This window comes from Elephantulus edwardii, unplaced genomic scaffold, assembly GCF_000299155.1.
Source record: "Elephantulus edwardii isolate Elephantulus edwardi_28Jun2011 unplaced genomic scaffold, EleEdw1.0 scaffold00207, whole genome shotgun sequence".
Classification (NCBI taxonomy): domain Eukaryota; kingdom Metazoa; phylum Chordata; class Mammalia; order Macroscelidea; family Macroscelididae; genus Elephantulus; species Elephantulus edwardii.
This window is the reverse complement of record NW_006399957.1, coordinates 652,350-663,139: the sequence shown is the minus strand read 5'-3', so window position 1 is coordinate 663,139 and position 10,790 is coordinate 652,350. Positions and strand designations below refer to the sequence as shown.

General features: G+C 47.6%; 1 protein-coding gene across 1 annotated transcript in view; it reads left to right on the top strand.

The window, feature by feature from the left end:
• NFATC1 (nuclear factor of activated T-cells, cytoplasmic, calcineurin-dependent 1) overlaps positions 1–10,790 on the top strand; it is a 93,714-nt gene that overhangs the window by 5,589 nt on the left and 77,335 nt on the right. The window lies entirely within an intron of this gene.

Sequence of the window (10,790 nt, the reverse complement as noted above, 5' to 3'; positions counted from 1 at the left end):
CCCTCTCCTCACATGCTGTTCCTCTCACTCCTCACGTGCTGTTCTCCTCACTCCTCATGTGCTGTTCCCCTCTCCTCTCACGTGCTGTTCCCTACCCTGAAGTGGTGATGGGGGCTCCGCAGCGAAGTTGCTGAACTGAAGGGTGAGTGCAGAATAGAGCTAGATGGAGAGCAGGGCTGTGCCGCATTACACTGAACACAGGTGCTTAGATTTTGTCACCAAGCCTTTTGTGGCACGGGAGGCAGCTGGCCCTCCCCAAGAGGCTCATGTCAGGTGTCCCCCTGCAGGGCTGGCGCCCATTGGGTGCCTTGTGGGCTCTGTCTATGAGGCTGTCTCTACGCTGTGCTCCTATTTGCATTCTGGGTCTGCACGTCAGACTTGACCTCCATAGGGCACTGAGAGGGGTGCTGACCTGTCTGCATTTCTGAAATGCTCACCAAGTGCACATGGCGCTTCTACTGAACAGTGTGTGTGGGAACCTTCTAAAACCTGCCCCAGCCTGGGGTCCAGGAGGGTTAGCGGTGCTCTTTGCTCTCCTGGGGTTTCTTCTCCTCCCTAGGACATCTCTGCCCCTCTGGGAGCTCCATGGGTGCTTCTGGGGGTCCCATCTCCTCTGCAGGCCCCCTCCTTCTCTGGAAGCCCCGCCCATGCTAGCTGTCAGCTGTCCAGTGGGTGTGGTCCAACTTCCCGCCTGGGGTGCTTGTTTTCGAAGTTATTTTGGCCTGGTGTAGCCAGCATGGTCGCTGTGGCAACTCCGCGGAAGCGGATGAGGCCTCGAGTGGTGGCCTGGCCTCTCTCCAGCAGAGACACTTCGGCCTTGCTGGGAGCTGGCTCCCCACCACCGTGAAGTGTGCGGCGAGAGGGTGGCGTCTGGAGCCTGTTTATTTTCAGCAGCATCCTCTGCCTGGGTCTTGTGGGCTGTCGCCGGGCAGGAAACCCGCAGGGAGGAGCCCGTGGGGAGACGGTGGCAGCGCTGTGCTTCCCTCAGAGTGAAAACCAGAGTGCTAGCGCATAGCGAGGGGTCCACCTCAGTCCTGGAGATGTGACCTGCTGGCTGTAGCACGGGGGATGCCTGGGCAGTTTGCGTCTAGGTCAGTGGATGGGACTCACATCCTGGTGGGCCAGGACTCATCATTAAGCACCTTGATTGCTGCCTCAGCTGCCTCTGTTGCCTGGAAGGTGGTCACTGCCATTGCAGCCAGTCACTCAACTTCCAACAGCACAGCGGGGGGTGGGGGGGTGACTTGCCTGGCTGTCATATTTCCATTTCAAATGCAAAATGTCTTCTTGCTGCTGTCCTTAGTGGTCTGATCTACCACCTGCAGAGAAGACCCGTCTACCTGTGTCCAGCCTCGAGGCCTGTGGCTCCTTGACAAGTGCTACTAGAAAGGTCTCCTCAGTGTGAGACTGGAGAGGTGACCAGAGAGGGGTGACAGTGCCACTGAGGGAGGCCAGACCCAGGCCTGTCCACCCCACCATGGTGTCCCTTCCCCCTCCCTCCTCTTCTCTCCCTCCCTTCTCCTTGCCCCTCCCCTTCATTCTCCCTCCCCCTGGTCCCCCTTCCCTCTCTCATCCCTCCCCCTCCCTCTTCTCCCCTCCCCTTTCCTACCCTCCCCCTTGTCCCCTTCCCTCTCTTACCCCTCCCCCTCTTCTCCTCCCCTCCCCCTTTCTTCCCCTCCCACACACTCTCCTCTTCACTCCACCTTCCCCCCCCACCCATTCTGTTCTCCCTCTCCCTTCCCTTCCAGTCCCTGGTTCTCTCTTTGGTATATCTGAGATATCATCGTGTCCTCAAAGCATGAGAAGTTAGGTGAACTCTGACATACAGGCGAATTAAGGGGCAGGTCTAGTGTTCCAAGGAGGGTGGGGTCTTCCTGGGGGAGTGAGACCCCTGGAGTGTTCTTTGTTTGCATAAGAAGGCACTTCCTCCTCGTATTTGAGAGGAAAATACATGCTCCTGAGGTAGACTCTGTGTAAGGACAGTACAGACCACCATGCTGCAGCAAGGTCGAGGGCAGCTGGCCGACCTGAAGGAGTGCCTCCCTGCTGCCCAGCACACCTCCAGCCCTGACCTCTGGCTGGGACTATGCAGAGGGGGTGGTGGAGCTGGTCAGTAAAACCTCTGCATCTTGGAGCACCAAGAAAGCAATTGGCTTTAGAAAAGAGACTGCTTTTGACTAGCTTGATTGTCTTGAATATGTGTTCCATGACATTTGCATATGATGGCTGGCGGCTTTCTTTGTCTCTGGCCGCACTGGAATTGAAGGAGCCTTGCTGGCACATGGCCAGACTCCAGTCTGGTGGAAAGTGACTTTACCGGGTGTTGCACTCACTCTCCCGGAGTCTGGCGTGGTGTAATGAGCCCCAGTAAGTCCATGGCTAGAAACTTAGTGGAAATAATCTCCTTCTCTGTGAATGCAAGCCCTCTGATAGTTAAATCATTATGATTTGACTGTGGTTCAGGTGGACAATAAAACCAAATCCAGAGGGAAGTGGCCCAGTGCAGTGATGGGGGTGTTGCATGGAAAGGGTCTGCTGGAGGGAGGGAGACTCCAGGCTGGGGAAGGGCCTGTGTGCAGGTTAAGGAACCTGCCCATGCTGTTCTGGAGAAGGGGGGGAGGCTCATCCTCCTTATTAAATAAGGTGTTTGTAGTTCCTGTTGTAATTAGTTTGATTAAGGAAAATTCACAGTTGGCAAGCCTTTGGTCTCCTAAAGGCCTCCTCGAGTCTACTGTTACTGAAACGTCAGTGGAAGTGCCACCTCTTCCTGTCTCAGGTGGACATGTGGAGGTCCTCACTCTTCCTCCTTCAGCCCTGGTCCTTCTCTCCCAAATCATCTTTTATCTGGACACCAGCCCCTGAACCTCCCTGACACCCAAGGGCTGCTAGTGTCCATCCCCCAGTACACTGGCCCCCTGGCCTGAGGTGGGCAGTGTTGGAGCAAGGCCTGATCCTAGCACTGGCAGGTGGACTGAATTCTGGGAAGGACCAGGTCCAGTCTTCAAAATCACCTTTCTGCCAACAAACAGCCATTGAGAGCACGCTTAGCTGTGTCTCAGAATAGCAGTAGAGGGGCCTCCCACCTTCAAGGTGTATATGTAGCAGCCCCCCGAGGCCACAGTACTGCCCACAGACCCATGAGGTCACACCAGTGCCTGCAGACCCAAGAGGCCGCACTAGTGCCCGCACCCCACAAGGCCACACTAGTGCCGCAGCCCCACAAAACCTGGCAGGGCCCACTAAAGTGCTTCCAGTGCCACTCTGGTGCCAGGTCGAGTGGTGACCAGGAAAATGGCCTTTGTGGTGCATAGTTAGTGTTCAGTGCTGCACTGGGCATTTACCCTCGTCTGACACCACCCTCTGGAGCCCTGGCGTGTAGTGGTGATGTGTCAGGCCTGGCCCTGACAGGCCAGTTGGTCTTTGAGAGGAAGATGAATTATCTGCACTTCTCTGTGTAAATGAGGGTTTCCAGCTTCAGAATGCTAAGGACCGTTCCTACTAGGTGGAATCAGCTGACTGGTGGTGCCTTTCTTTGTTTCCAGTTTTAATGCTAAGCGCTTTCAGACTGTGTAAAAGGGACATGCATTCTAGTTCTCCAGCAGATGCTTGGAGTGCTTCGTATGATGAAGTGCACAGCCAGTGGGAAGTGCTGTGTGTCCCGAGATCTGTCCAGCCCTGCTGAGAGCATTCACCAGCTTCATCCTGAAATGGTTCCTGTGAGGCCAGAATTGTCTTACTGGAGACATGGTGACAGGCTGGCCATCATGAAACCACTTTCTGAAGGGACCTGTACTTCGACATACTTGGGGGTCACCTTGTAAGGAGGAACCGAGGGCCAACAAACCTCTATCTGACTTGCATTTTATTTTCAATGTCCAGATGGGAATCCTGCTGAGTACTAAAATAGGGAGTTCTATTGGCCTGGTGGGTAAGGAGTTCACTAGCTGCTCCGTGGGAGTCTACTCCCATGTCATCTACAACCTTTTTGAAAACACACTGGAGGGTCAGCTATGAATGAATGAACGTCAGTTACTGAAATGCTTATTGCACAACACACATTCACACCCTGTGTTTTATTTATCAATCACTAGGAAGTTGCTTTACCACGACAGACAGGGTGCTCCCATGGCGTCCTCCCTGTTCTCTTCTGACAGCTACCTCTGACCAGGTCCATGCCTGTGGCACCATCCTCTCTCCCAAACACGGCTTTCTTTCTCCCTGGAATTTATAAGACTTTGTTTTTGAGGGAAGTTTTAGCGTTTCAGAAAAGATATGCAGAGATTCTGAGGGTCCCATGTCCTCCCCCTCAGCAATCCAGTCTGTGATGAGTGTCTGACTCCTGTCGAACATTTACTACAATTGATGAAACCCTTGTGAGTGAAGCCCTGGGCTCTGTGGGAAGCCTCTCTCTTTGGGCCTCCAGTCCTGTGACTTTTGTTATGTGGCCTTTTGTGTGTTATTCAGAATAGTGTCATTGCCCATCCCCTGCAAACTCTGATCTTACTGCTGTGTTTTTGCTGTATGCAGGACGTCACCTACTTGGCATCGGACAGTGGCCATTCTTTTTGATTCTTTTAGCTCTGTCCTGGTTAGAATGTTTTGGAGATGGTGGCCCAGCCATGGTAGAGAGCAGCTCTGTTGTAGCCATCACTGTGCAGTAGCCATAAAGGAGAGGACTGGCCTCTCTTCCCAACAGGCAGTGACAAAAAGCTACAATCTGCAAACTGGAAGTTGATAACAATTACAGAGGGGGCTGGAGGTACCCCACCCATCCGTAGATGGTGGCTGGTGCTGACTGACTTGGCCTCTCCCAGTCTTCTGTTCAAATCCCAGTTGTTTTTTAAAATGCACACTCTCTCCCGGCCCTTCACACTTCTTTCTTGGAGGCCAGTGGTTGGTTTGGCTGCTGAGACCCTGGCTACAGTGGTGGGTCTGCAGGGTGGGCTCCTGTAAGTGTGTGTACACCAGATGTGAGGCCCCAGGGCCTGTGGCCGTGGGTGTTGACCACATGTGAGGCCCCAGGGCCCCTGGCAGTGGATGTCCCTGTTGTCACAGCCAGCCTACCCTGAAAACCCTAGGGGGCATTCCAGACTTGCCAGAAACGGGAGCACACAGGCCCAGCCTGCCCCCATCACAGCAGACCCGTCCCCCCCAACAGGGAGCACTCTGCCCCCAGCACAGCAGACCCATTCCCCCTCCCAGCCTAACCCCCGGGGAGCACACAAGCCCAGCCTGCCCCCCTCACAGCAGACCCATCCCCCAACAGAGACCAGAGACCACACAGGCCCAGCTATGTGGGGTGCAGATTGCTCCCTGACAGCCTCTCAACACAAGCAGCTTCTTCCCTAGAAATGTTCTACCCTCCATAGAGCACAGTGTAGAGTAGAGAAAGACAGGCTCAGAGGGGGCCTCTGTAAGCTCAGCAGGCAGGCTGGGCTCAGGCAGACTCCCTCCTGGGTGCATGGTGAGAGGGAATGAGCTGTGCTATGTTGGTAGCACCTGAGCTCAGTACCTGTCTCTCCTCTGGTCACACCTGAGGTCAGTATAGTAATTATCTTTCTGTGACTGGCTTATGCTAATCAGCATAATTTGATCTAGAGTCCTCCATGTTTAGTATGTTACAAATTCTTGATCCCTTTTTAGCAATGCATAATACTCCATTGTGTAAAGGAACCATGGTTTCTTTGGCCATTTGTTCCCTGATGGATACATTGTTTCCAAGTCTTTGCTATTGTAATTCTGTTGGAATAAACATAAGACTGTATATATTAGTTTGTATCAAAAAGGCTATGCTCCTACTGAGGGAGCTCTGGTGACCTAGTGGTAAGAAGCTGTGCGGCAATCCTGAAAGCATGTGGTTCCAATCCAACAGCTGTGCCTTGGGAGGATGGGCATGCTCCTCCCATGTGATCAACTGCCTCTGAAAATCCAGCTCGATGGTACACAATAACAGCGTAGGCCATAGCTTAGGCTTCCTACATTTGTCTCCGTTTTTGCTTTGATGATCTTTATAGTTTCTAAGTTTTAGAACTAGCTCCTTTGTCACCTTGAGAGAGTTTTTGTTTATGGTGTGAGGTGTGGGTCTTATTTCAACCTTATTGCTGAAACTCTTTGTTAAAGAGATTGTGTTTCCCTCACTTAATGGATTTCATCTCCTTTCCAAAACCAGTTCTCCATTGTTGTTGCTGTTGTTAGGTGCCATTGAGTCGAATATGACTCGTAGCGACCCTGTGGACAGCAGCCCTGAACCCTGTCCCATCCTATACCATCCTTATCATCTCTCATACACTTGAGCCCACTGCCGCAGTCGCTGTCAGTCATCGTGTTGATGGTCTTCCTCTTTTTCACTGACCCTCCACCTTTTGAAGCATGTCTGTTTCCAAAGAATAGCCTCTCCTAACAACATTCCCAAAGTATTTGAGATGAAACTTTGCCATCTTTGCCTCCACGGATCATTCGGGCTGCACTTTCTCAAAGACACACCTGTTTGTTCTTTTGAAAGTCCATGGGATATTCAGTACCCTTCTCTAACACCACAACTCAAAGGCATCAATTCTTCTTCTATTATTCTTATTCATTGTCCAGCTCTCAGATGTATAGCAAGTGATTTAAACGCCATGCCCTGAATTAGGGACACCTTAGTCCTCAAAGTAACATCATTACTCCTCAGTACTTTGGAGAGGTCCCTGACAGTGGACTTGCCAATACACTATGTCTCCTGATCTCCCGACTGCTGGAACCAAGGGTGTTGTAGACACAAGTAAGATGAAATTGTTGACAGTTTCAATTTTTTTTTCTCTATTTATCATGATGTTACCTATTGGTCTAGTGCTGAGAATTTTTTGCTTGGTTTTGAGATGCAATCCATATTGAAGGCTGTAGGCTTGGATCTTTTGTAGCAAGCATTTCAAGTCCTCATTTTCAGCAAGCAAGTTTGTATCTGCAGAATGCAGGTTATTGATGTCTTCCTCCAATCCTGATACCACATTCTTCTTCAAAATTCCAAAATCTCAAATAATTTGCTCAGTGTGTGTGAATAGGTGTGGAGAAAGGATGCAGTCCTAATGCACACCCTTTCCTGGTTTTCAGTCATGCAGAGTTCTCTTGCCCTGTTCAGACAACAGCTTCTTAGTCTAGGTAAAAGTTTTTTATGAGAGTAATTAAGTGTGCTGGGATTCCCATTTTTCTCAATGTTAGCCATAGTGTGTTATGATCTATACAGTCAAATGCCTTTTTTTGTCAGTAAAACACCAACAGACTTCTGTATTCTCCATTTTTAACCAGGATCCACTTGACATCAATGGGGATGGTGATACATCCTCTCTTAAGCCCAGTTTGAACTTCTGTTCTAGCCATTTTTGGAGAATGTTCAACAGTATTTTGCTTGTATGTTTTATTAATGATTTCATTCAATAATTTCTATTCTGTTGGATCACCTTCTTTGGGAATGGGAACAAATATGGATCTCTCCCACTCAGTCAGTCAAGCAACTGTCCTCCAAATTTTCTGGCACAGACTGGAGAGCGGCGTATCCAGAGCTGCATCTGTGGGTCGAAATATCAGTTGATTCCTGGGGCTTTCTTTTTTGCCAGTGCCTTCATTACAGCTTGAACTTCTTCCTTCATTACCTTGAGCTATTGTTCATAGAGAGGGCTATGTTGGCCTAGTGGACGGAAACTTATGCTACCAAGCCCAAGGTGGGTGTTTTTAATCTGTGGCACTCAGGCCGGGTTTAAATTGTTTTTTGTCAAACATTCTTCTAAGTGGTAAATCACTGGTCTGTCCATTTGCTGTACAGAGGTAACTCGTGGTTGCTGTGATGCTGAACACTGTGACACTGATGTGTCAAATGCAATAATGGTCACCTATGGTGGACAGTGTTTGGTGGAGCTTCCTGATTAAAACAAGCTTGGAAGCAGGAGTGGCATCCACTTCCGAAGTGGTTTGCCTCTGGAAACGCTATCAACAGTGCTCTGGCCTTTCACTCATAGGGTCGCTATGAGTCATCAACGACTTGACAGCACTTAACAACAACAACAACAACGATATTGTTCATATGGTACTTCTTGAAATATCTTAGTATTGGTCAGTTCTTTTTGGTACAGTGACTCTGTATTACTTCCATCTTCTTTTCATGTTTCCTGGATCATTCAAGATATTACCCATAGCATCTTCAAGGCTTGAATTTTTCATTCTTTCCTTTTCAGAAGTGCCTAGTAAGTTCTTCCCTTTATATCTTCAACCCTGCCAGCGCTTTTCACATTTTGTTATACTTTGCTTTATATTTTTGAGTTGCCTGTGAAATCTTCTGTTTATCTCTTTTATTTTGGCATTTCTTCCCTTTGTTTTGGCTTCTTGTTGCTCTTGTGCAATTTTTACAGTCTCTTTTGATGTCTATTTTGGCCTTTTCTTCCTCTTCTGTCTTTGTAATTACTTTATGCTCTCTTCATGGATGGTATCTTTGATTATCACCCCATAACTCATCTGGTCTTTGATCACAAGTGTTCAGTGCCTCAAACCTATTCCTTTTTTTTTATTTTATTTTATTATTTTTGTGTGAGTGTACCGTCAAATCAGATCTGACTGGTACAGGAGGAGATTGTCCCTCCTTTCCCGGCAGAGCATCTGGTGGATTCGAACCGTGCGCCTCTGGGATTGTAGTTGCAGCTCCTTACCACTAGGCCACCAGAGCTCCCCTCAAACCTATCTGTAGACAGTTTTTAAATTCAGGTGGGATAGACTCAAGCTTGTATTTTGGTTCTTGTGGACTTCATTTTCTTCAGCTTGTTGGAACTTGCACATGACTAATTGGTAGTCTGTTCCACAGTTAGCACTTGACCTTTTTGTTTTGGTTTGGTTTGGTTTTTTTGACTGATGATTTTGAGCTTCCTCAATGATTCTTTTCACAGATGCAGTCAGTCTTATAACCTTTGTAGCCCACTATGTGAGGTTCATGTGTAAAGATTTTTTTTTTAAATGTATCTGTAAGGAATGAATTAGTGAACATACAAAATTCAGTCATTTGATGTCCAGCCACTTTTCTGACACCAAGACTGTACTTTCCAACTACTCTTCCTTTCTCATTCTCTCCAATTTTTGCATTTCATTTGCCAGTATTTATTAATGCATCCTGATTGCATGTTTGGTCAACTTTGGACTGCAGAAGTTGGTAGAAATCCTCAGTTTCCTCCTCTTTGGCTCTAATTGTTGGTGTATACATAAACTTGATTAATAGTCATATTAACAGCTCTTCCTTGTATGTGTATGGATAATTTCCTATTACTTACAACATTAAATTTTAGGACGTTGTTATTGTTATGTACCATTGAGTCACCTGTGGCTCATAGTGACCCTATGTACAATAATAGCTCTGAACTCTGTTCTATCCTGAGTCAGTTTTACTGTCTCTGACACACCTAAGTACCCCAATTACTGTGTCAATCTATCTCATATGGGATCTTCCTCTCCTGCACTATCCTTCCACCCTTCCACGGATTATGTCCTTCTCTAAGGAGTGGTCCCTCCTGGCAACATGCCCAAAGTATGTGAGATGGAGCTTCAAAATCTAGCCTCCATCAAACTATACAACCCTACGATTACACCCCTCCCCCCCCATCCTCCTTGGGTCCTCATACATGCTTTACTAGTTCTCTTTCTACAATAATGGCCTTATACTATATTTGTCCTTCTGGGACTGAGTTAGTTCACTTAGCAAAATGCTCTCCAGACCGTCTCAAAGGGTACGTAAAGGAAATGGGAAAGATCCAGTGTTAAAAAACAATGTGTATGAACTTTGTAAGTAAACCCGTATAAAAGAAAAATTTTATTAAAAAAAATCCTTGCCTCCAAGGAGCAGCCTGGTTTCACCTTCTCCAGGACAAACCTGTTTGTTTTCCATGGTATGTTAAATACTCCTTCTCCCACACCACAACTCAGAGGTATCAATTCTTCTTCTATCATCTTTGGTCATTATCCAGTTCTCGAATGCATAGCAAGTAATTGCGAAGACTAAGGCCTGAATCAGGTGCACCTTCTTCTCCAGACTCACATCTTTGCTCTTAAGTACTTTTGAAAGGTTCCTGACAACATTTTTACCCAGACCAATTTGTCTTTTGATTTCTTGACTGCTGGTGCCATAAACATTGATTATGGAGCTGAGCAAACTGAAATTATTAACAACATTCAGTCTTTTCTCCATCCATCAAGTTGCTGCCAATTGGCTGAGAGAGTGGTGAGAATATTTGTCTTCATGATGTTGAGCCTCAATTCATATTGAAGACGAGAGTCCTTGACCTTCTGCAGCAAGTGCTTCAGTTACTCCTCAGATTCAACAAGCAAAATTATGTCGTCTGCAAAATGTAGGTTGTTGATGAGTCTTCCTCTAATCCTAATGCCACATTCCTCCTCATCAAGTCCAGCCTCCTGAATGATCTGTTCCACATACAGATTGAAAAAGTGTGGAGACAGAACACATCCCTGATACACTCCTTTTCTAGCTTTGAACCATGCAGTGTTTTCTTGCTCTGTTCTGACCACTGCTTCCTGGTCCAAGTATAGATTTCATATGAGCACAATCAAGTGTTCTGTGATTCCCGTTATTTTCAAGGTCAGTCACAATTTGTTGTGATCCACACAGTCAGATACCTTTGCATAATCAATGAAGTACAAATAGACATCTTTTTAGCTATGAATGCAACACCATTCTTCCTCAGTTTTTCATTCTAGGCATAATAGATCATGATTCACATGCCAGTTGCCTACAGTGTTGATTTTTATGCATTCCATTGAAT